Source organism: Chiroxiphia lanceolata, chromosome 4 (genome assembly GCF_009829145.1).
Source record: "Chiroxiphia lanceolata isolate bChiLan1 chromosome 4, bChiLan1.pri, whole genome shotgun sequence".
In the NCBI taxonomy this organism is placed as follows: domain Eukaryota; kingdom Metazoa; phylum Chordata; class Aves; order Passeriformes; family Pipridae; genus Chiroxiphia; species Chiroxiphia lanceolata.
Genome location: NC_045640.1, coordinates 71,521,348 through 71,546,652, shown reverse-complemented (window position 1 = coordinate 71,546,652; position 25,305 = coordinate 71,521,348). Strand labels below are relative to the sequence as shown.

General features: G+C 39.7%; 2 long non-coding RNA genes across 15 annotated transcripts in view; one reads left to right on the top strand and one right to left on the bottom strand.

Moving 5' to 3' along the window:
* Positions 1-25,305, top strand: part of LOC116785764 — a 65,644-nt gene that overhangs the window by 36,383 nt on the left and 3,956 nt on the right. The window contains exons 4-7 of one of the 11 annotated variants that reach the window (XR_004356708.1): positions 5,931-6,028; positions 6,737-7,675; positions 8,814-8,878; positions 9,465-11,308. This is a non-coding gene — a long non-coding RNA (uncharacterized LOC116785764). Of the gene's footprint in view, positions 1-5,930; positions 6,029-6,733; positions 7,676-8,813; positions 8,879-9,464; positions 11,309-25,305 lie in introns of those variants that run through there. The other 10 variants (XR_004356710.1, XR_004356713.1, XR_004356709.1 and 7 more) reach the window with 10 other exon arrangements.
* On the bottom strand, positions 14,523-24,201 carry LOC116785765. Of its 4 annotated transcripts, none has more exons than XR_004356716.1 (6): positions 24,154-24,201; positions 21,071-22,252; positions 20,647-20,752; positions 17,993-18,147; positions 16,066-16,215; positions 14,523-14,631 (listed from the first exon to the last, which is right to left on the bottom strand). It is a non-coding gene; the product is annotated as an uncharacterized LOC116785765 (long non-coding RNA). The 4 variants fall into 4 exon arrangements; XR_004356718.1 differs by having other exon boundaries at positions 21,071-21,175; XR_004356717.1 differs by lacking the exon at positions 24,154-24,201 and having other exon boundaries at positions 21,071-21,175; positions 22,058-24,137.

The following is a 25,305-nucleotide window of genomic DNA, read 5'->3' as shown; positions in this document are numbered from 1 at the left end:
CTCAGCTGAAATTTTGTATATTATTTTTCAAAACACCTGTTGAGTTGGGACAGAAGAAACTAAGCAACCCATGATATCATTTTTCATTTAGAAAAATATGTTGTAGTCGTAGAAGATTATTATAAATTGTTTCTTGATTGTAAATAGTATACATCCAGACAATGGATAATTAATTGCAGGCAAAGTTCAATTAAGAAAGGTCACCTTAAATGTGCCTTATTTTATTTGTCTCCCTGATTATCACTGGTCAGATGTAATTACATACTTGTCAAATTGCAGCTCTGGAAAGATGGGTTAAATGTCACTGTAAATTGCAGGTTTTAAAAAAGTAATTAATATATACTTCTTGACTATTTTTAGGTTGGGTTTGTTGGGTTTTTTGGTCTGACAATACCATCAAAGCTTAAAGCAATCAGAGGTGACTCAAAACACACTCAAAATACCTATTTAATTTTAATAAGACTTGGACCTGAAAAGCTCCATTATAGGCAGATAAAGTCTGGCATCTAACTGAGGTTCAGAATTGCTTCTTGCCTGAGTAAATGAACAGCAGAGTAGAAATCTGGGCCTTTTTTTATTCTCTCTATTCCTGACAATCTAGTTAGATTGTTGCAAGATGGAGAATTTACTAGCCACACTTATTTCTGATTTTGCACTAGGCACTATTTATAATAATGAACACCAACTCCAAACTTTTTAGCCTCTTGGTTTTTTTCTTCCAGCTTCCCCCTTGCCCCTCACAGCTTTTCTTTGTGCTGTTGTTGGACACATCTTGAGAGTTATTGTATCAACAGTCAACTTTTTAGATGGTTTTGAGGTGTGCTGGCACTGACACCTCCAAAGCTGTCCAGGGCACTTCAACACACCCCTCCTCTGGCAGTGCTGGGTATCAGATCTGAGCAAAGGCAGCTCAGTTTTCCTGGTACCAGCTGATATTATATTTATGGGGATCAAGAAAATAAACCACGTTTGCCCAGAATGCCGTAGCCTATTCCAAATGCAAGTAGAGGGGTTGGGAATCTGAATCCCTCATTTATCCCAACTGCTGGAGGTAGAGGGTGGCCAGGACAAAGCCAAGCTATGAGCTAAGGAGAGGAGAGGCTTAGTGAGAATGGGCATTGATGGAAATCCACTGAGGTGAACAGAAGGGAACTTGCAGCAGGTTTGCATCAATAGGAAAGCTTTCTGGTCACCTCCTTTGACCACAGAGTGTGAGGCCTCACTGTCTTTCTCCTCTTCATATCATGAGGCATCTCATGTTGAAGAGTTACACCCCACAGCAAAGTAGAAAATGTACAGAAAAATATGTACTAGACCTTCATCAGCCTCTTTTCTGCTGGGAAAGGGTGGCTGACAGGGGTATACAGACACCACTACTGCTGACATCAGTTGAAAAAATTAGCAGGTTTTTACTTTTCTGTAAATATTTGGATCGTGATAAACAGTTTGATTTTGGGTACAGACCACTCTTCAATAAGTGTAGTGCTACCTAAATATCCTTTTTGATGTGAGTCAGAGCTGTGTCCTCGAGCCAGACTGAACTTGCCTCAGGTCCTAATGGACTGACAACCCTCAGGCACTCACTTTATTGACATCTTGGTAGGATAGAGAACTGTTGTGGTTTTTTTTTGCCAACTCTGCTACCTCAAATAATCAAAATTCAGAACTTCACAATGACTCCTCAGTGATAAAAGGACACTTTCCTTTGACTGGTGTCCTTTGAGATGGGCGGGTTCTGAACATCAGCCAGGGGTGTGCAGTTTCTCAAGTGCAGTCCTTGGAAAATAGCACAGAATTCTTTGCACGAATTTGCAGGCTTGCTTTTGAAAGTTACACTTAAAACTCATTATGGATTATTTTCAATTATGAATCAAAGCTCTGAGAATGCTTTCTTTTAATGGGGTTGATCTGATACAGGAAAAGAGGATAACTTTGCCAGTGTAGATTGCATACACAAACAGGAAGCCTATGGAGCCTTCATGCTTCAAGTGCAGTGTGTGATTCTTTTTAGATTCAGCCATGAACACTTTCTGTGGCAATACTCCACTCCTTTTGTTTTATGGTATCAAATGAAGACTGGGACATTAAAAGCAGGGCATGAGAGAAATGAAAAATGTCAGTAAAAGCAGCTGATGAAAACCTTATTAAGCAGCTATGCATGTCAGGCTGTGTTCCTTCTGTAATGTATATGTTAGTAATAACAGCTCTGAATTCTGCAGGGAGCTATAAGTAATGAACAAAATTGGTCAAGCAAAAAAAAGGACTTATTGGAAACTTGAGTGCTGTTGAGTCCCATAATATGCAAACTGTACATCTGCATAAAATAAGCCTGTGCCCTGCTGATAGCTTTTATATTGTTCCCCTTGTATACATCAATTTGTTTGCTGGGCTGAGTTTGCTGCAGCAAATGTTTTATGGTGAGAATTATGTCCCCAATTTCCATAAGTAGCCAAGTGTTCACTGTCAATATCAATAACAAGGTAAAATGTAAAACTGAACAGGACAGACAGCGTCTCCAAGGAGAAGGTTGCCCTCTTACCTAGAGTGGAAAGTTTCTGGTGTTAATGTATCCTTCCCAGTGGAGGAACAAAATAATGAGGGGAGGGAATGATCAAAGCATTGCAAATACCATGTGAAGGAAGCTAGAGTGTGAAGAGTTGGGCTGTACAAAAGACAAAAAAAGAAGAAAAACAAAAGCACTGACAAACTACTTCTTTGCCTAGAAAGAGGTGGGAATAGAGTCTGGAATTGGTAAAGAAACAAAACCTGTTGACTTGGAGCAAAAATTGTTCAAAAATTGTAATGTACCAGAGTACCAAAAACTACTTCCTTGAAACTCTTAGAGTAACATGAATGAAGAATAAAACCAAAAAACCTGTGCTCAGCAAGGTTTTGAGGTGGGGATATGTGTGTTTTACTAGAAAAGCCTCAGGCTCTTTCTTGGTTTTCTGTGAGAAAAAGGTGGCTGATCTGAGGGAGTTGCCTTGAGTAAACCCGAGGATAGGAAACTGGGGGAAGTCATAAAGCCAGAGAAGTGAAAAGCTGAGTATTTCCTTGCCTGTGGGAACATGGAATAGTAGAAAGGTGGACAGATGGAATGATGTGATATTACAGTTGAGAATTAATACATACATCCCTTTTGAAACATGAACAGGTCTTAAAGAAAATTATACATTAGCAAATCAGATCAAATTTTAATTCATTATTTAACTGGAAACTTGAAATCAGACTAACATTTAAATATAACTGTTAGCTTTCTGCCCGCCTCTACATTTGGAGTAGACTGGGAGTTTGTATTCAAGTGTCAGCTGATCACATGAGAAGTGAGGAAGGGCTGCTCTTGTGTGGGACTCACCTCACCTGCTGGTGGCAAATTATCTAAGATCTCCCTGTGGTTCCTGGAGAGAGCCTGGACAGCTCCATCCCATTTATCTTACAGTGTCAAAAGCCTCTCTGCTCCTTACAGTACGAACTGGAGCTCAGCTCTTTATGCAGCCAGAGAGGTTTGTGAAAGGCAGTTTCATATTCTTCTGGAGTACTGATACAGTAAGGAAATAATGCCATAAAAGCTCATAATAAAAAGGTCCATTACATTCTGTTGGTACTAAAGTTTTAATTTGTTAGGCACACAGGCCCTGGGATGGGAGACTGGAGAGCAGTGTAAATGGATACCAGTCCAGGAACAGCCCAAGGAAAAAATACACAGTAAAATAATGATTTTCAAATATATTTTTGGACAAACCTGAAGCACATTTTTACAGCCCATGATGAATGAGGTGAACATACAGTTTAATGTTTTCCAGCAGATGAGTTAGAGATGATTGACCAGGGTGACACACAGGTCAGCTGGGAGGGGAACGGAAGAGAAAGAAACAGGATAAGCTGCTACAGGAGGACATCAGGACAGCAGAAATGGGGCAGAAGTTTGGGACTGGAAATAAAATCGGTTTTTTGTTTAGGGAGCAGAGGATGAAGAGCCTGAATTCCGTGGTGTCATATCTGAGATGTACCAAGACACTCTGGGAAAATCGGTGGCATTCAGGTGAAATGTGTAGCAGCAGAAGTGCAAGAACTTTGGTGCTCTCTTCACCATGTGTCTTTAATATCTATGGTGGGTGATGCTTTGACTTAAAAGTATTTTTGGAAGTTAAATCTTCAGTTTTCAGCTCCAAAAACCTTAAAAACTCGCAACACACATCCAAAAGTGGCCCCCAAAGAGTAAATGTTCTTTGACATATTTCTTTGTTCTTTTAAAGTAAATGAAACAATTAGTCCAAATGAAGCACTTCATCACTGAAACCCAGAGGAATTCCTTGGCTGCTGACAGATCATGAATAATAATAGAGTGTGCAGAAAAGGAGGAGGAGTCATGAGAGCCTATGGGTGACAAACAAAAGCCGATTTCAAAGACTCTTGAGCTGGGTTAACTCGTTCTGAAGTGTTCAGGTTCTGTTTCAGAGTGTCCAGTGAGCCAAAAGTGTTACGGTGGGTTCTGTGAGCTTCTGCAAAGCACTTCATCTACTCATTTCTATCATCAATAACTGACTGTTCTCCAATTTCATGTAAAATGTGGTCAGTGGAGATCTTTATTTGTAATATTTATTCTTAATATATATATTTATTTATAGTATTTATTTATTTATAATATTTATTATAAGAAAGTGTGCTCACTTGCAAATAATATAAGGACAAGCTGAGCTTTCTACTTTCTCTTAAAACCTGTTTATTTTATTTCACAATCATCTTGTCCATCTCCACCACATTTTTCTGTTTCGGATCTTCCTAATTTCTAGTTTAGAAGTCTGTACATTTTAAGAAAGTTGTTAAATTAGGTGTAGTTTGGTGAGCTGCAGCATCACAGGTGATTTTACAGATCCCTGGACATTTACCCTCATCATTATTTTGCTTTGAGTCAGTGGGCTCTCTGGCTGACTTACACTTGTGGGGAGTTAGGTCCCAGACATATTAACAGCTACACCCCAACTAAAGTGTGTACCAGTAGGGATTGTCTTCAAACCCAATAAGCTTCCTGTTATTTCCTATCTTAAAATCTCTGCTAAGTAATAAAAATTAAAAAAAGAGGGGGGGGGGAAAAAAAGGTTGAGGTCACACTGCAGCTGCAGCCTCACTGAGAATTCAGGCGGGAAACACAAGCTAATCTATACAAAAATAACACCTAAAAAGGACACATTAATAATCTCAGACATGAAAGAATATTTTAAAAGCCCCATAGCCTCTGCAGTTTAATAATATCTGAGAGTAGTAACTACTTTAGCAAACAGAAGGATGCTTTTTGGGAAGCTGGTGACAAGTAGCCAAGTGGTCCCATGCTTATTTATAGTTGAGGGGATTGGTATTTAGGAGCAAAATTTTATTAATTAACAAGACAATTTCTTTTTGAAATAGGATCCCCATCAATGAAACTGATTTTCAAATGAAGAAAGTTCTGCAACCCTTAAAGTTAAAAAATTAGTTTTGTAATTATTATATGTATTTTTTTCTGTGTTTCTCCTCTATAGCCATCTAGCTAATTGTGAACAGTGATTTCCCCTGAGGTAAAGTTGGGAGGGAAATGAAACAGGCTGAAAAAGGGGGAAAGAAGGGGAAATCTGTAGATGAAAGATTTCTTGAAGTGCTAAAACAAAAATGTGGAAGAGTTGGGAACGGGGAAAGAAAGCCTGAAATGAAGTGAATTGCAAGAGGGAGAAACAGGGTGGAAATTATTAATGAAATTGCTTTCCAGCTGTTCTCCCATTTTCTCTCAGCGAACCGCAATACCAGATTGGCAGCATAGTTCTAGGGTCTCTCCCACAATTCCATTTCAGGGCTATGGAAGAGAGGTTCCAATTTTCATTTACTTCTTAAGACTTACAAATGTGCCTTTTCCCAATAAACAGAGAATCAATGATGCACTTCATTGTTTCCTTCAGGTTTCTCAGCAGGAAGATTGGCCTCTTTACACCGGAAGACCTCTGTCTGTGGTGTTTGTATTTCCACTTGTTTTTGACAAACTGAGTGAAATGTATCAGTAAGTAACAGCATTTTGATAAAAATAAGATTGTATGTAGTTGGGAGTTACTGAATAAGTGAATTTAGAGTTCAGTTTGAACAAACCCGTGACTAACAGTAGTCAAGGATTAACAGATTATTAACTCCACATTCCTAACATTTATATGTTAACAGATGAAAATGTTTCACTCGTGAACTCGGTACTGTTCTGCTCAAAAATGCATGTTTGCCTGTATCATATTTTTGCAGTAGAATAGAGAGTAGCTTTATGTTGAGCCAGGCTTCTGACTGGGAGAACTAAACTGTTAACATGGTCTAACTCAAACCTCCCAGCTCCCACTGGGAACACACTGTGTGTGAGGCCATCCTACCACCTTCTCAGTATCAGCTAAGATAATGTGGTCAAATAATGTCATCCTCTGTTTAAAAATACCATTCAGATAGTATTTTGGTTCTGATCCTGCAGAGACTGAACAACTTGGTTAATTGTGACCGTTGCACGTGACCAGAGAAGTCAGTTTTAATCCTGCCTATTTGGCATGAAAGAAAGAGTGTAACCACACATGTAAATGCTTAATTTCCAAATGGTCTGATCTAATGAAGTCAGATTGGCATCTTTAAAGATTCATTAAAAAGAGGAGCCCAGCTCAGTTATCTGAGTGCTCAGTCAGAATAATTGCTCTGAAATCAGGACTGGGGGCTTTTGTTTGTCATTACACTGTAGCAGGTGTGAGAGATTGGATTTGAGTCCTACCATGATTTGGGACATTTTGTCTCTGCTTCTGCTGTTCATGCAGCATTAAATCTTTTGGGCAGTGCTCCTCAGAAGATGAGAGGGAAAGGAACAGTGCAGACCAAGAAGGTAAAGTATTTTAATGTCCTATATGGCATGTTCCTCCTCTGTCTTTATTACCTGGTTATGATAACAACAGAATTGTTGGGCTCTTCAGACAATAATCTGTTTAAAGCTCTTGGAAAATGCCTGTTTTTATCAGCATTAATTGCTTCCAATGGGACTAAGCATTACTAAAGGTAAGTCTTCATATCACCAGGGAATAATTAGAACAAAATGCAAAGGAAAGAGAAGTAGAATGAAAATTGTTCTTATTATTCTTGTAGTAGCTAAGGAGGAAATATTTTTTTTCCATTTTTCTGTTAGTAATCATGTTTACAAATGTAGGTGGACTGTACTGTGTCCAAGCTCTGAGAAAGAATAAAGAAAAACACCACTGTAAAGAACCAGAAAAATAGAATAGTTTTTTTGAGAGACCTCAGCAGTTATTCTTTTACTGGAATCATTAAATCTTCCTGTAACTAAGTGAAAAGCTTGTAGTGTTCATATACCCATCTCTGTAGGAATTCCTTCAATATTTTGTTCAGTGTGCAGAGGTATAGCTTAAGTTGGCCAATGCTAAGAGACCATCCTTGGTTTATTTTTCCTTGGGGACTTCTACACCACACAGGCTTTTTCTTTGACCTTTACGTTTTCTTCTGAGGACAAGGGATTGGAGTGTGCAGGATAACCAGAAATACCCACCCTGGCTCTGGAGAAAACCTACCCTGCTTTTGAGCACCAGAAGTCCTAAACATCTGGGGATCATTTGAAACTGTAGCTGCTCACTCGCCATGGAAGACATGAAAGAAGCAGTTAATGTTTCTTTTCTGGGTAAGGAATTGATCTTTATCACCACTTTCCCTAAACTGTATTAATAACAATCACCAGGGACAGGAGAAGTACTGCATAGTTTAAAGGCAGCAGGAGCTGCCCTGGGTCACGGAAGTAAAGGAGGAATTTGAATCTGAGTTTTACTTGTTTTCTATCCAGAAGCATGAACCTCTTTTGTTGGAAACACTTTTTGTGTGATGTTTGACTGCAGCTTCTAAGGATATGTAAAAATAAATCAAGTTAACAACAACAAGGAGAAAGAAAAAATCCCTCCTGTGAGGCCTCAAAGAAATTCTTTCTCTAGCAAAAAGTACTGTAAATGTTTTTTTGAGTTTTTTTCCGTCAAATGAAAATTTAGATTCATGCTGTTAAATTCTTACTGAGAAAAGTGTGAGGTGCTGCTTTTGCTGATGTAGTGGAATAATGCAAGTACCAGTTTAAAATTTTAGAAGTTTCTCTAACGTGTGGAGTCAATTTGCCATCTCAACAACATGCCCCACAGTTCTTTATGTGCCTTGGGGATGTTGGCTTAGAAGAACTTCACTTTTCTTAACTTTGGGAATGTAGCAGTGCGCAGATATAAAAAGCAATGCAAGATACTCATGATGTAGGAGATTTTTTAACTTTTCCTGACTATTTTTATAGGAACTTTTCCTGCACCACTCTTGCAAGGCAGATTTCCAAGTCTTTGATTTCTTGAGTCTTGCTGCTGTCAGATATTAATGGATGTTACTTGTTGAGTTCCCCGTGATGCTTTGAAAGGGTGCACTTGTGTGGATAATAAAGGAGCTAGTTCTCTTGTTCACAGATTTTTTTTGAGGAGTAGAACTACAAAAGCACTGCTCCCCTTATGACAGAAGCAAGGCCCCCAGATCATACTTCATTCCTTCCAAATCCCTTGCTGCACCTGGAAAGAATGCCAGCATCCCAGCTGATAAAAAAACCTGGGGTTTAGTGAAGTCAGAGAGGAACAACCACATATAAACCCAACAGCACAAATTAAGGAGAGGTTCTTATCTGCCACAGACTAATTGGCTGGGGCCTACTGTTTCACATATCAGATCTCTCCCTGCTGTTCAGAGAATGTTGAGTGTGCCAGAAATAGTTTGTCCTTATGTGTGTGCATATCTGTTCACAGATCACAGGCTGACCTGCTTCCTCTCCAGCCCTTCCTTTGGAAGCATCACCACTGATTTAGAAGGGGTGTGTATCCATCCACACTCCAGTAAACACTCTTTGTAGAGTTAGACACCACATTTATTCCTCTTTATTGGGTCACATGTGGGCAAGGGTTCTGTTAAGTGCTCTATTATTATGGAAGTCAGTTTAATGACTGCATGCTATAAAAGTTAAAGCAATTATATGTAATGCATGGTGATCAATATGACTTCCAAATGTTCACATGCCATGCATGTCAGATTCCAGTTGGAAAACAAAACAAACCCCTCAAGGTTGCAGGCTGTGCTTTAGAAGAGCCACATGTTGTAACCTCAGAACCTCAAAATATCAGCTGGTTTCTGTGCACGATCAGAGCAGTGGAATCTGTGCCACATTCTGCCCTTTATTTCCTGGAATCTGGCTGCACTAACAGTCAGATGTGCACTTCTGCCAAATGCAGCCAGTGTTTGATCCACATTCAGATCAGGGAATTATCTGTACTTTTTTTTTTTCTCTCCTGGCATATCTCATTCTGACATAATTTTTGTACAGGATATAACAAAGATAGATATGTAAATAAGGAATGACCTTTTCTAAAATTCATCTGTGGTGGCTCTTATATTGCTTTTAGGTGAAATGAAATCATCTACAGACACCAAATGAGATCAAGGACCATTGTGCTCTCAGACTGGAAGATGTAACCTTTTGTGAAACATTTAAAATCAAAATACTCTGGACACATAAAAGAAACAGATTTTTCACCTTCCTAGAAAGGAGAGCAGAAGTGATCGATCACTGTTGGCAGGAACACTTTGCCTTTGTCAGCAGAACCTCTGGAGGAGCCCAGGTAACTCTCATTTCAGTCCTTCAGCACAGATTTCTCTGTCCCACACGTATTTGCTATCCTAATTTATGTGTACCTGCTTCTGCTGTTCTTATCCACTGCTGGTGCATACAGAGTGTTCATTTTTGTAAATTATCAAGCTGTAGATATAAGTTACCACAGTAAACTGAGCCTGAGCCATTCAGGAACTGCTTCCCTGTCCCTTCAGGCTCATCTTTTCCTTCTCCAGGGGCAATGGCACACAGGGAAGAGGTAGGTCTAAAGGCAAGGATAGCAGCTGCCTTAACTGTCAAACACTGGCCTCTTTGTATTCATGAGTTTATATACAGTTTAGTCAAGGAAAAGGTCCAAATAAATAAATACCCTTAAATAGGAAAAGGACAACTGGGAAGAGTGGATGAACCAGTCAGAAATCTCCAACTGGATTTTGTGGAATTCCTCCTTTGCAGGTGACCCTCTTTGTATGAGAAATATGCCCTCAGGCCCTGAAGTTTTAAATTTTATCAAAATGTGTTAACTTACTTGATTTTGCTGAGGATTGCAATATTTCTTGAAAAGTTTAGATGAAGGGTTTGGCTGTGATTTTTTTTTTCTGCACCTACAGGAATGTTATCACCTGTTCTGAAGCAAATCAGCTTCCTGGGAGCTTTACCATTATTCAGGTTAGGGTCATGTTAGCTGTGTAGGACTATTGCCATCAGATAAATAGACCAACAATGCTGAAACAAGGCATTTGAATATTACATTTGCTTTTATATATTGAAATAAAATGGTATGTATGGAATTTTATTTAATAGAACATGAATGTGATTTTAGGTAAATGTGTCCAACAGGCTGAAGCAAATGCTTGAAAGTTTTTATTTTGCTACTTTATGCTTATAGTGTGGTGGTATAAACTGCTTTTGTTAGTTTAATAACAAGGGTGGGAAGAGACCAAGTACTGGGAGATCAATTTAAAAAGTAGCTCAGAAGAATTAAACACAGGAGAGCAACTTCAAGGTGTCTGGTGTTTTATTTCATGGTAACAAAAATATTGCATATGGATTCATCAAACACAGTTATTGGGTTTCCTTTTGTTCTTTGGTTTGTTCTTTCTGTTAAAACCTGTGGTAGGGCAGAATTAGTGCTGGAAATTTCCTAATGACCTCAAATATACTCATTTTAAACCCAAGAAGGTGCCTTTCCAGAAAAGTGCCGGAGGCTCTTTGAGCAGCATCAACATGACACAGAGATGACACTAAATTAGGTATCTACATTTGTATTAAAAACTGCAGCAAGTCTCAACAGAACTGTTTTTACACTACTGCAAAATGTATTTAATATTCATAGATTAAACATATATGCAGGTAGTCTTAAAAAAACACAGGGATTACAGAAATGTAAAAGATTTCATCTTTTTTTTAAGAAATCATTTACTATCAGTCATGATTTCTGAGTAGTATCTGTGAGATTACAGAAAAATAAAAGCAGTGATTAGGAGAATGTAACAGATTTAATAGTTTTTTATTACTTCCTATCAGTGATGATTTCTGAATGGTATTCTGTAAGATCATAAAAAAATGCAGTGATTATGGGAACGTAACAGATTTTGTCATTAAAAAAAGATATTTACTATCAGTCATGATTTCTGAATGTTACCTGTGAAATGATGAAAAAAATGCAGTGATTCTGGGAATGTAACAGATTTAATTATCTTTTATCATTTACTATCAGTCATGATTTCTGAATGTTACCTGTGAGAGTATAAAAAAAAATGCAGTGATTACAGGAATGTAACAGATTTAAACTTTTTTTTTTTCAAAACTCCATTTATTATCAGTCATGATGTCTGAACATCATCTGTGAGATTATAAAAAAGTGCAGTGATTATGGGAATGTAACAGATTTAATAATTTTTTACCATTTCCTATCAGTCATGATTTCTGAATGTAACCTGTGAGATCATAAAAAAATGCAGTGATTATAGGAATGTAACATTTTATCATTTAAAAAAATACATTTACTATCAGTTGTGATTTCTGAATGTTACCTGTGAAATGATGAAAAAATGTAGTGATTCTGGGAATGGAACAGATTTAAACATTTTTTTTCAAAACCCCATTTATTATCAGTCATGATTTCTGAACATCATCTGTGAGATTATAAAAAAATGCAGCAATTACAGGAAAGTAACAGATTTAATCATCTTTTATCACTTACTATCAGTCATGATTTCTGAATGTTTCTGTGAGATTAAAAAATTCTGGGAATGTAACAGATTTAATCATTTCTAAAAAAACCCATTTACTACCAGTCATGATTTCTGAATGGTATCTGTGAGATTAAAAAATTATTAAATCTCTAACATTCCCAGAATCACTGCATTTTTTTTATATCATTTACTCTCTGTCATGATTTCTGAATGTTATCAATCTATGAGATTATAAAAAAGTGCAGTGATTCTGGGAATGTAACAGATTTGATAATTTTTTATCATTTCCTATCAGTCATGATTTCTGAATGTTACCTGTGAGATCATAAAACAATGCAGTGATTATGGGAATGTAAGATATTTAATTATTTAAAAAACCCCCCCAAAACATTTACTATCAGTCATGTTTCCCTGGTCAGTCTTTCTCCCTTTCCCCAGAGAGGAAGGAACATGATAATCCCTTCTTTTAAGTAGATTTTGCAGTTGTATAAGCTGGTTGCTTGCTTTCTGTACTCCAAGGTGGCCAGCAGGGCAGTAGTAGAAGGATTTGTCCATGTTCTTGGCAGGGATCTGTACATTGGGGACATATCTCTGTAGTATGAAAATGCCTTCAAGCTGTTCCAGAAGACAGGTGCTTTACACAAAGTCATGGTGCTGGAGCTCTTCTGCCTGCTTATGGTACAGTTTAAAATAATCTGTAGGGAAAAAATCCCAAGCTCTGATTTCTGAAGTATTTTCCTAAAATAAGAAAAAAAATCCCCAACAACTCAGTGTTGGTATAGGACCAAACTTTGAGGATTTCCACCTCATGATGGCACAAGGGTGTATTTTCCATGCCATGCCTCCCCAGCTCATGTTCGTTTGTGTCCCACAAAGACTCCCAGCACAGACAGGGACTGACTGCATCAGAGGCCTTTGTGTGAAAATATGGACAATGCTATAAACTAACCTTGTGTTAACCTACCCGAGAACAGAGGACAAGAATTCTGAATGCCAAAATATAGAGAGATGTGTGAAAGGGAAAACTTATACAAAAGTAGGCAGACTGAATAAAACTATTTATCTTTAAGCCACACAAGTCATGGTAATTAAATTAGGTCAGGCTGGCTATAAAGCTACAAAAAGCAGGCTGTAACTAATTTAGAAAGAGGCAGAGAAGACCTGAAAAGAAAACAGACTGACAGCCCCCTATTATTTTTTATCTAATCAAGACAACAAAACTTAAGAAAGAGGAAAAGAAAAAAGGGGAAAAGAAAAAAACTCATGTTGATTTATCAAGATTTTCTCTCAAACCATTGGGACAGACAAAAGCATGTAGTCACAGCTTTGATGTGGGAAGGGTTTCATATTGTTATTAGTGCTAACCATGGGTTACAAGCATACAGATTCTACCCTGAGAAAATCAGAATAATTGAATACCTTAAAGTTCACAAACTGGTGGACTAGCACAATCAAATCTTTATCATTACACTATCATTTCACTGAATCCTCCTGAGCATCTGTATCATCTGCTTTGTGAAGAGAAATCTTAAACATGTGTGAAAAGAGGACAATTAGACTTTTATTTAAAACCATTTCTTCATAAATCCCCCCTGCCAGTATGTGTTAAACAACCCTTTTTGAAACTGGTTTCAAATACTTGCTTTGAATTTGAATGTGTCAGGTTGTATTGGTACTTCCCACACCCTTGTCTTGGAAGTTAAGATTAAGACTTGATTTATAGGTGTGGATCCAATCTTATTAAACAGGGTTTAAAATAATATTTCAGTTGATTTCTATAATAGTTTTTATTCTCCAAGTGATTAGAAAAATTAGCATTCTAAGGCTGTCTGAAGGGTGAAGAGGAGTGTGTGAACAAAAAGGGGGAAGGGCACAGACAAAAAGCTGGGTTTGTGTTGGTCTTTAATAGCAAACAACCCTTTCCCACCCTGCTTCTCTTTTATGCCTGCTCTAGTTTTAAGTGACTTGTAAAGGTTTTGCAGCAGCAGGTGACGCTCAGCCACCACATTCATCTGAAAGAAGATATGAACTTTGCCCCACGAAGGAAATATTGGAGGTTTCAACACAATTAAGGGGTTGCAAATTCTCCGTGAAAATGGAAATTCCCTCCTATTTCTACCAATAGGTCCTAAAGGGTGAAGTTTTGACCCCGGTGAAGTCAATGGAACCTTCACTCTTTCATTAGGACAAGAGCCATCTCTCATCACATCTTGCACTTGGGACAATGAAATGTGGTTAGGAAAGGAGAAACTGTTTCCTTGGGGAATGGCCATTAGGTACCACCTTCTCCAGACAATGAGGGAGAGACTTGGAGAGATGATCAGAAAACACGCATGAAAATGCAGAGGGTCAGAAAGGGGGAGCAGGCAGGGGAACAGCAACATTCAGCATTGTCCTGTAGGACAGTGTAGTATAGAGAACATCAGCAGAGCTGGGTTGTCCTTTTGTCAGAGCTGAACTGGCACCAGGAAGCAGGTTTGTTTCTGTCTGAGAGAAGGAGCTCTCACCCTTACACTTGAAGAACACTCAAAGCTCCTTATCAAGTGTAAGTCAGAATTTAACAAAAAATTGCAAAACTAATGAGCAGAACCTCAGAGCATTGGCCCAGAATTTGGCCCAGACACAAGCTCCCTTACTTGAGATCTTACCTAAGTAATCTTTCTGTGTGCTTAGTGTTCAAGATATTCAGAGCTGGACTGGATTCATCCAGAGATGGGCTGAGGTACTGTTGCCAGGTACAGAATCCTGGTAAAAAATCACTACCTGAAGCATAATATAGAACCAGATTTTTAAAGACAAACCACACAACGAAGTCTGAACTCCCAGGACTTCAGTATAACAATTTACTGCTCTATGCACTGTTCACATGTAGCCAATATGAACCAAGGGCTTGAATTAAACTCCCTGAGTTTTGACAGATTTGCTTTTACTTCATTTTTATTGCTCATAGGTAAAAGGAGACCTGCCAGCCTACTATAGATACTAGATCTACAGGATTTGGACCATAACATCTTATGTTTTATTGTGTTTCTTTAAAAAGACCTCTCCTATTTAACTAGAAGCTGTAGTTTCTGGGGTTTTTTCCTATTTTATGCTTAAGATAAATTGGAGGTGGCACAGAGCAGCGGAAGAGCAACAGCCTTTAGAAGCACTCTCCAAAATTAAGAGTTTGTGAAATACTTTCCAAACATCTGCACGAGCAGTGCTACATCAACCTTCCAGCCTCCTGGCTGAAAGGAGGGTCCTTTAATCTAAACCATGTTCCTTGGGATTTTTTAATGGACTTAATTCTTCATTTTCTTTTTATATTTTGCCAGTGAGAAACTGCCCAGTGGTCATTACCTCCGAGTCCTTTCCACTAACCATGTCTCTTAGTCCTGGCACGATGCTGTACGTTTGCATTGCATGGGGATCTCCTCAAACAAAGGAAAATTATGAAACTGTCAGATCAGATTTCATATATTACTCTTGGCACTGCACTCACTAGACCTGGTACACAGTGAATTTTGAAAGCCTCTGATCTTTTATAACCATTTCCAGTCTTACACATACATTTAAAAGTTCTTCCTCTGCAGTCACTGGGAATATGACTGTTAAAGCTGAGGTAATTTGGATACTTTGTTTCTGTAAAGATATATAGAGTGATCCATTACACCCATAAATCATTTCCAATCTTTCATTATTCTTTCTGCTATGCTTCTTATTGTTTTTTTAATACTGAATTTATTTCTTTCACTTTTTTTTTTCCTGCTAGGGATATATAATGCTTTGGAACTTAAAATCAAGGTGCTTGGATGTGCCTATGGGAATGACCGCTGACAAGGGGTTCAGAGTGGTGAGCTCCTACTAGGTGTTATGATACCATAAAATACAGACATCAAGGACACAAAGTCTCTTCTCTGTGTCCACCTGAAAGCCTAATGCACCTCAGTTATTAACCATCCTGGGGCTCTGAGGGGAGTGTGATCCCTCTGCACTGTTGTGTTCCTCCTCAGTTCAGGGAAATCAACCACACTGAAGATACCCTGACCTTTTGAGGCTTGACTAGAAGAGAAGATCCCTTGGCACAAGATCCTGAAAGTGTATTTGTACAGTGCTTCTTTTAGCCAATTCAAAGGGCCACAAAGAGGATTCCCAGGGCTGAAAGCATGAGCCATGACAGCTACAGCCTAAATTAAAAGAAAGTGCTGCACTTACCAGAGAACACGAGCAGACAGCAATTCCATGTTATTTGTGGGACTGTAACTCAGCAGTTTCTTCAGAGATCAATCACACACGACTTCTTCAGGAAAGAAGTTTTCTGGCACAGCTGGCAGAGGTGGCAGGTTCTTCCCATGTCTTTTTGGCCTGCAAACAGAACAAAAGCATGCTGTCTTTAATGCCAGCCTTGTAAACAACTTGCACCCACTTCTGAATCCCCTCCTGCCTTTCCTTCACTCGTATGAACACTTTCAAGGGGAAGCTACTTTGTAAATCTCTCAAAAACTTCTGATTGCACTTTTCTTATCTGTACAAATCACGGACAAGTCAGAGTAAAATACCTGTGTACCTCTGTTACAAATACAGTACTTTTTGATTGTGGCTGCCACCCATTTCCTAGTAGCCTTTTTATCCTGACTAGGAGATTAGTGACTTTCTCTGAAGGATTATTTTTATGCTTTCTGTTTTTCCATCCCTTTCCATTTCTCTTGGCCATCTACCTGGCTGTGCAGCCTATTCCTCAGGCTCCCTCTGCTTTTGTTAGCTCAGGTGCAAGGCTTTCCTTGTCTACATACCAAGTGCTGGTCTCCTACCTCAGTGTTTCTTTTGACTGATCCTGTTATCAGTTCCATTGCCTGATATTTTGCAACACCATTGTACTTCAGGGAGAGTAAGTCAGTGTTAAGCCTTGAAAGCTAAAGAGCTTCTTCAGCCCAACAATATTCCGAGAGTATGGCTGGGTTGAGTTGGGACATTGTATATTGGAAATAAATAATTCCTAAGTCACCAGGGAATAAATCCTCGTGGGTTCTTCTCTTGGGAAGAGACTCCAGTAGTCTCTTTCTTGTTTTAGAGAAATTCCAAATTTAGCTCAGCTGCTTTTTCTGCACTGGAAATATGTGTCATTTCTCTGAGAGAAGGACATTAAAACATTTTTCCTTAATGAGGTTTGTGGATAATATTGCCTGCACTGGTCTTAACAACAAGCATAAAGAGGACATTGAAAGAAAGATAAAACTAGCTAATGAATTGCAGAGTTTCTCTAGGCAAAGAAAGAAAAACAAAAGTCTGACTGATATGGCCATCCAACACTCTCTCAAAAGAAACAGTTCTTCAGCCAGACCATTCCCTTCCCTCACAACAAAGCCAAACAAAGAGAACTCATGCATTAATCTCTTTGATTCTCAAAGAAGAAAGCCTATAATTTAACTAAGAAATGTTTTATATCTAGAAAATATGATACACTGTACTTTTGGAAGTGAAAAAATCAGAGCACCAAAGAAAGGGCAGTGCACAGAAATACGTCAAGTTTATCAGTGAGTGTAATGTGGAGGAAAGTAGTCATTAATTAAAGAAAAGGAAGTGTTTTAGGGGAGGATTCAGGTGTTTAACAGAACCCTGAGCTTTGCTCTAAGTGGTGTGGGCAGAAAATCTGTGAGGTTTGCTCAGAGTGGTTCACCTTGTGACCAAGCACATTAGGGAAGCTGCTCCACAGCCCCAAGTTCAGGATGGAGATTATTACACCACTTAACCTTATCCTCAGGTCAGGCCCTCCCAGATCCATTAACTGTCATTTGCTTTCCTCCCACTCTCGAAGGCCCTTGAGATGATCTGAAAATAAAAGGGCCTGTTTTGCTTCAAATCCTTTAGCGTGGCTGGAGCTTTGCTCTCACAACCTTCAGCAAAGCAGGGCAGCACAAGAGCAGGGCAGCATCACTGTGGGGTGGCAAAAGCAGCCCCGGGATCTGAGACATCACTTCCTATTTTCAGGACTTCTGTTGTGTTATTAGATGGCAAAGGCAGTAATTCCAAGTCCCAGAGATAAAAAAGATGCTCACAAAATAATACGTGAACTGAATTCTATCTCGGTTTTTTTAAATTTTTTTTAAAGTTTGGGAAAAAAAGAGGGGAAATAGGTACTCACCCAAAGGAAAAATGAACAAGGCACAGGAGGACACGTGGCCAGCACACGTTGCACTTGAGCTGTTCTCAGCTGGAGGACAGGCCTCTGCAGGCTGGCACAGGTTCCAATCTCCTCACGGTGTCTTACTCTACTCTGGGATCCTCATATGGAATTTTCTTAAGTGAATAGTGAAAGGAAAAAAAGCTTTTGTATAAGTAAAAGATTGGTTTACTTTGCTATGATGGTTTAAGAGGTCTTTAATATGGTTCTTAAGCCATAACTCTTGGGACCACCTCATTCCTTATGCCTCTTCCTCTGAGTGGGAATGTTGCAGCAGAGCACAGTTCAGCGCTACATGCTCCATTAAAGGAGTTTATATAGCATCCTATAGGCCTAGAGGTCCTGTGGAAATCTTTGGCAGATACAAAAGTACTTTGGAAAACTGTGGGAATGCTGATGACCTGACAATGATTTATATTACAGCATTAGAAAAAATACCTACCTGTATGGTATGGCAGAGCCTGTCAGGATGGATCAAACAAAGATTTGCCAGTAACTGGGCTGTGCAGCTTTCCAAACCACTAACCTGCTGGTTAGCCCAGGCCTCTGTTTCCTCCAAACCCTCATAAAAAATTATTACAGATGGGCACTAAGACCCTACAGGAAAATCCTTCCCTGTTCTAACAGCATCTCTGCCTTGTGATAGTCTCACAGGAACTTTTTTCCCCCCTACCCCAGCAGAAGATGGCAAAAAAAAGAAAATATATGGGCCTATGTGGGATAGCCAAGGGCTGAAGTACCAGAAAGCTGGGCATGAACAAGAGAGACTTAAATCACACTTGAATTGCAGGCACGGCTTCAGCTGCTGTGCAAAGAGCCCTGACACTGTTCTCAGCACAGGTATTATTGTGCTCTGGGGGCTGCTGGCAACTAACTGCCCAATACATCAGAACAAGACAGTTCTGTGTAATTTGGCCTCTCCTCTGCTGTGTGTTCATCAACACATCAGGAGCAGCCCAACTGAAAGCAGAGCTGGGCCGCAGGGTGCTTTGGAGCTGACTGAGGGCTGCAGTAATGGGCAGTGCACTGGCACTCCGGGCACCAGGACTTGGCATGTGCCAGTCCTTTTGTAGCACCTGCTGAGCAGAAAGGCTCTGCTTGCAGCTCCAGCTGGACATGCTGTGCCGATAAATCTCCTCTCACAGTGTGACCTCAGCACAGCACAGACCTGGCACTGGTGGCTCTGCACTTGTACACCATTAGCGGGTTCACAGGCAGCTCCTGGGAGCCGTGGGCTGCAGTCACCCACAATCCACGGGAAGGGCTGAGCAAAAAGTGGTGCTGAGTGTCCTGTGCTGTTCTGTGCCATGGCTGGAAATAAACCACAGCGCTGCTGATTGCTGAGCCACACACAAACAGCCCAGGCCCCGGAGGAAAACGAGCCATGAATTATCTGATGACACAAAGGCAGGAGTTGAGAGAGGTGCAGTCCCAAAGCCCTGTGTCCCTTCGACCCGACACAAGTACCTGCCCTACTTTTACACTTAGAGATGACCAGTCTAAACCTTCTGACCTCAAAAGCCCTACTGCACAGATTCACGATGGGCACCTGAGTAGTTTATTTGCAGAACTATCTTGCTTTGCCAGATGTATGTCATAATCTATCAGCATAGAGGTAGGAGGTAAAGATTGACAGGGTAATTTAGTCTGGGTTAATATGGAAAAGAGGGCTTTTTAAATGTGGAAAAAAATGTGACAAGCATGTACAAGTATTTTGAGAACTGACTGGCATTCCATAGTGAATAGCATGAGAATAAATTACAGCAAACCAAAATCTTATGAAAAGATACTGAAAAGTATAAAATCCCCTTATTTAACAGCAAGCAATAGGACAAGCACAAGAGTTAACCAAGTATCTGATTCAGTTATACATGACCTGAATCAACATTGAATGTGTAGAGATGTGTTAGTATGACTTTAATATTATAATTATTTTCATTCATTAAGAGATTACAGATTGAGAGAGATAATCTCAACTCACAAGAGAATGCTTTTTGCTGTGTTATTAAGGTACAGATCTAAATAAGTTTTACATGGACTATGAAGGGTGCTCTGTGCCTTCCTGGAGACAGGAGGGTAAATCTCGAGATAACCACTTCAGACTGGCTGCATATTTTTGTATTTTCCCCCTTCACAGTTGTTAAAACTTTATAGAGCCTCAAAACATATCCAGATGGACAGTAACTGTGACTGCCACTTATGAAACCAGTATAATCTAGCACAATACACAAAGTAGGGTAAGCGTGGAAGGAAAACAAGTTCTGAATAGAGGACCTCCTTGGAATATTGGATCAGCCATCAGACACACCAATTCTGTTTAGACAGGCCTGTTATACACACCCAAATGTTCTGCAAAACAAAGCACACCCCCATCCTTTCACCACTGCAGCTCCCAAACACTTCTGCCCAAGGGTGGTCTTCACCCTGCCCGAGGCAGTGTTTGTGCCTACGTCTTTATTCCCAAACTGAAGCAGTGGTTTCCATAGTGTTTTGGCAAAGCCGAGACACATAACCCATGTTCATCCTCTCAGAGGAATATTCTGTCCTGGCAGTTCTGTTTGGGTCTGACTCTCTCAAATATGCAATAGAAGAATATGAACAAACAGCTCACTTACCAAGGTCCTGCCCTTCTGGCTCCAGTGGATATCCCCCTGCACACATCCTTCGTCCTGCCTGTGCCACACCAGGATTACCATAAACAACAGCACCACAGCAGAGAACCTGGGCAACAGAAAACTGTTGTTATTTGAGGTCACTGTCATTGTTCCCCTGTGGGATAACAGCTGCTAAACACAGCAATAGAAGGTGACTTCTTTGCATTTTGGTGCTGGGCACAGAATCCGTATTTTTTTGCATACAGGATGCATGCAGCATAACAGGGTGATTAGGTAATAAAGCCATAATATAAAAAAACAAACCAAAACAAACAACAAACCTTGGCAAATTTATAGCAATTATATCTATGGCTTCATTCCTCACTCCAATTGGTGTGGGTGCTTAATTCCACTGAAGTTAATTCCAACACCAATTTCTACTTACACATATGTTGGCAGAGACAGATCTCAGTGCAGCAGGCATTCTCAATTACTTCCTTATTTGTCACATTTCACAAATTCCCAACTTATAAGTTAACAATTAAAAAAGCTATAAGGGAAATTGCAATTTTAATTCACGATATTTCATCCCCTTTCCCAGCTTCCTCCCTTTCCTTCCAATTCATAGTACTCGAATTGTCTGTTCAAACCCAAGTTCAGTTACACACCTGCTGCTCCTGGCGAGAGTGTGTTTGGAAAATATATTGTGCAAAAGGATATGTACTCTTACCACATGGTAGTAGTGGTGTGTTTTAGCTTGCTGGTTTGCAGCAAAGATTGTTTGCCATATGTCTCAACAGACCCTGCTCCTCTTTTCCAAGCAATTGGCTCAGGGAGCTATGATTATTTAATTTGGTTTTTGGTCTTTTCACGTCACGATTAGAGACTGGCATGTGAATTATTTAATTAAGCTGTGAATATTGCTGAGTTAAACAAATGCTGTGTCATTCTGCTATTTATGCCTAACGAACTCAATTAAAAGTAAAAAAAGTTAGTTAAAAGCTAAATCATCTTTAGTCTTTTGACCAGATGTAATGTAACCATACGACACACCATCCGGTTGAATTAAGGAAGCTGTTGTTAAGGCTTTTATCAAAGAAAAAAAGAAAAAGAAAAAAAAAAGTTGTGATATTTTTGTTTGTTTTTCCTCATGTCCCAAACGAAGCTCCTGCCTTTGGCATTTCAGCTGAGCCCTGTTCTGTACCAAGGTGACTGAGCCACTCCAACAGTTGATCACATGTAAATGTGCTGCACAAGACCCAGATCATGAACAAAAGCACTCCAGGGCTTCAGTGAGCACAGCACAGGAGTAGAATATTAACCACCAATCCTGCCTAGGTAAAAACGCCTTTTGCTTGGTCATGGCACATAACAGGGTTTCATGCCTCCCTTTTTGGCATGTCTGGTGCCACAGACTCCCCAGGAACCTCACTTCATTCAGATGTCTGCCTCTTAGTAAGCTGATCTTCAGAGCAGCTATTTACTCCTTCATTGCTGGGTTACTCCCTCAGCACATGATTTTCTCTCACAATGGTCCATGAAACAGAAAACTCACGGCATCAGGCAACTCCAGCCACGGGCAATGGCAAGAACGCTCATGCAGCCAACATGGGATCTCCTCATTTCACTGCAGAAATTATTTAAAAATTAAATAATCCCTTCAGGTGGCTCAAGCACTAATTAGGGATTCTAGGGTACATTAGGAAAAATACTGTATCATTAATCAATACTGTTTTAAACATCAGTATGTACAAAAAAATGATAAAAGTGATTTAAATATCCTATCTCCTTTTCACGCCTTGGATGTATCTACTTCTTGCTTTTTAATTTTTCAGGAGAGACCACCATGTATTGGCTAACTGTTAAAATACATTTCCTTCACCCATTCCTTCTGCCCAAACGCTTGCAGTTGTGGAAATGTTCAAAACACTCTCTCAGTGAATCATGGCTGTACGACGAAGACTGGGAAAGGAGAGAAAGAAGAGACTTCGTGACTTGGCTCCTCCCTGTAGTTTATGACTCTTGATTTTTCAAGTCTTGATTTAAGTTTGACTGTTTTCTTATCCAGAAATGCCCCACAGGTACCTGTTAAATTTACTGTACTGCCAAAATAACCAAAAGTTGTCTTTGTTAGATAGCCATCAACAATTAAGAAATCAATTTTAAAATATTTGTTTTTCCTTGATGTTTTTCCGCACTAAATTTGCTTCTTGAAGCAAAAAGTTACAGAGCTGAAGAACAGCTGGAAGTATTGAGCTGGCCAAGTATGGTCCCTGTAAGGAGCAGACCCTACTATTTGTAGCACTGTTAAAAGGTAACAAGAAAAGCTTTGCTTGACACAGAATAGAGGCATAGACCGGTGAAAATAACAGATCTGGATATGCAAGTACTGTTCCCTAAAAAGATTCTGAATTAGTACAATGTGAATCCAAAGTCATAATTGATGTCAGTTTTCCAGATGAAGGAGAAGGGTTTGGGATTAATGAAAAGATGAGTTACTTTTGTCTCCACCGTCAGACTACAATAAAAAATTAGAAGGACAGGGAGGAGAGATTTTCCTACTCCAAAACCTTCTTATCCTCTGTCTTCCCAGCCTTTTTGTTTCCTTTCGGGCCCATTTGGACAAGCATCACTCAGTCTCCTTAGTCTCTTTTGGTGATGTTCTGTGGGTTTCCAGTTTATTTCTGCAAAACCTGAAAAATTTGTATTTGCATCACAGGCTGACCAAAACGTTCTTTAATTATTTCCCAGGAGCTTTGCTTCTTTCTCTGAGGGGGCACCACTGCATTGCTACACTGAAGGGCTTGTCAACACTCCCATTAGAGATGTCTAATCTTGGAGGATACTATAATCCAGACGACTTAATTGCACAGAGCTACAATTTGTTTTACAAGATTTCAGGACAGATGCCAGTTATTTAGTATGCTTACACTGAAATAAGTTGGCTTTTTTTTATTTCTTCTTTTTTGGGAGGGGGAAGAAAATCACAGTAGAGTCAAAACTTGCCGGATTGCTTCTTGTCAAGGCAGCCCTTTGCTCCATTCCCATCTCTATGTTGCCTTTCTCAGTTACCAGTTTTTAGACTCAAGTGCTATCACTCCTAAACCTTGCAGGGGAACTTATTGCCCAGCCTGTTTCTTGGTATTGTCTTTTTTTCTCTCACTTTTAATCCTCCTTTGACTTTGAGGAAAGTGTCTTTATACTTGTGGGGCCTTTGGAAGTTTTCAGAGCATTTAGATCATGTTCAGATAAAACTCTGAGTATTTATGTATGAAAATTCTTTGAGTTATTTGAAAATTGTCAATAGTATCTTCTGCATTTGTTCAGTACAGAGGGATTTTAAAAATTCATATCAGAGCAGCTGCGGGTGAGAGAAAGTTCATTCCTTATCGGTCATCCAAAATTGCTGAGCCGCTTTTATGAAAGCAGTGAAACGAATGCAGAAACTAAACCCAGGGACTGCCTGATAATGCTCTAAGCCAAAAGCAAACCAGAAAAAAAAGAGCAGGCATTGCTACTCCAGCTTACCTCATGTGGACCTTAAACCAAAGGGGAACAGGACCCATCTGAAGCCTGGACCTTAAACCGAAGGGGAACAGGACCCATCTGGGCAAGGCAGGTAGACTCGGCGCTGGAGAGAAAAGGTCGAACATGAAGCTCTTTCTTCCAAATTGAAATTTCAGGGAATTGTCATCAAGTCCCCATCCACACAGAACAAGCAAAAATGTGATGATGAGGGGCCTGAGGATAATCCTCGGACAAACGCTGGTCTCCATCAGCCTGGCGGCACTCCGGGGTCTCCCGCCTGCCCTGGGACTGCTCGGCCTCGCTGCTCCAGAGAGGGTCACCCCACAGTGAACGCAGGCATCTGGTTTTGTATTCAAGCAGTTCAAGGTTTCTTGTCAGCTGCCTCAGGGATATTTCAGTCAGATGAACTCTTACCTACAGGAACCATAAAAGAGAAGAGTTAACAAGGGTTATGAGGTGTTACAGCAAAGGCGATGAGGTGCCTTTATGGGACCTCTGCAAAGGGCTTGACACGCTGAGCACAACAGGCAGAATTCCCCTTCCACCAGTGTTTTGAGGGAGGTGGAAAACCCAAGCTTTTCCCAACCATGGCTTGTCTGCTCACGTGTGCACAGGAAATCTTGAGGCACCATCTGAGGCACGTTAAGCGCTCTGGGCTCAGCCAAGGTTCCCAATCCCTGGCTGAAAGCACATGGAAAACCAATGCTGGCAAACCTGAGGCTGTCAGGGACTTTGGCCATTACACTCAGTCATATTTATTTTATTAAAGGTAGGATGAGATGGGCAGACATGATTCTGCCTGTATTTCACTTCTTAAAATTAGTCAGAACATTTTTCTGTATTAAAGATCCATACATTCCACAGGTCATCTCAAAGTCATAAAAGAAGAAATGCTCTGGGCTGGCTGAAACATTGGCTGTCACCATAGAAATGGTTCAGATGGTGCAAGTAGAGAATGAGAGGTTTAATTTTAAATTATACATTAAATATTTTAAAATTCTAAAAAAGTTTTTTTTTTTTAACTGTAAAAAGCTCATTAGACTTTTAAAGGGATAGTTGCAGTAACAGTACAAGGTGGAAAATATGGCTAAAACTCTACTACAGCTTTTTTCCTGTTTGTTATGGCACTGTAGTTAAAAGTAAACTTCTGCA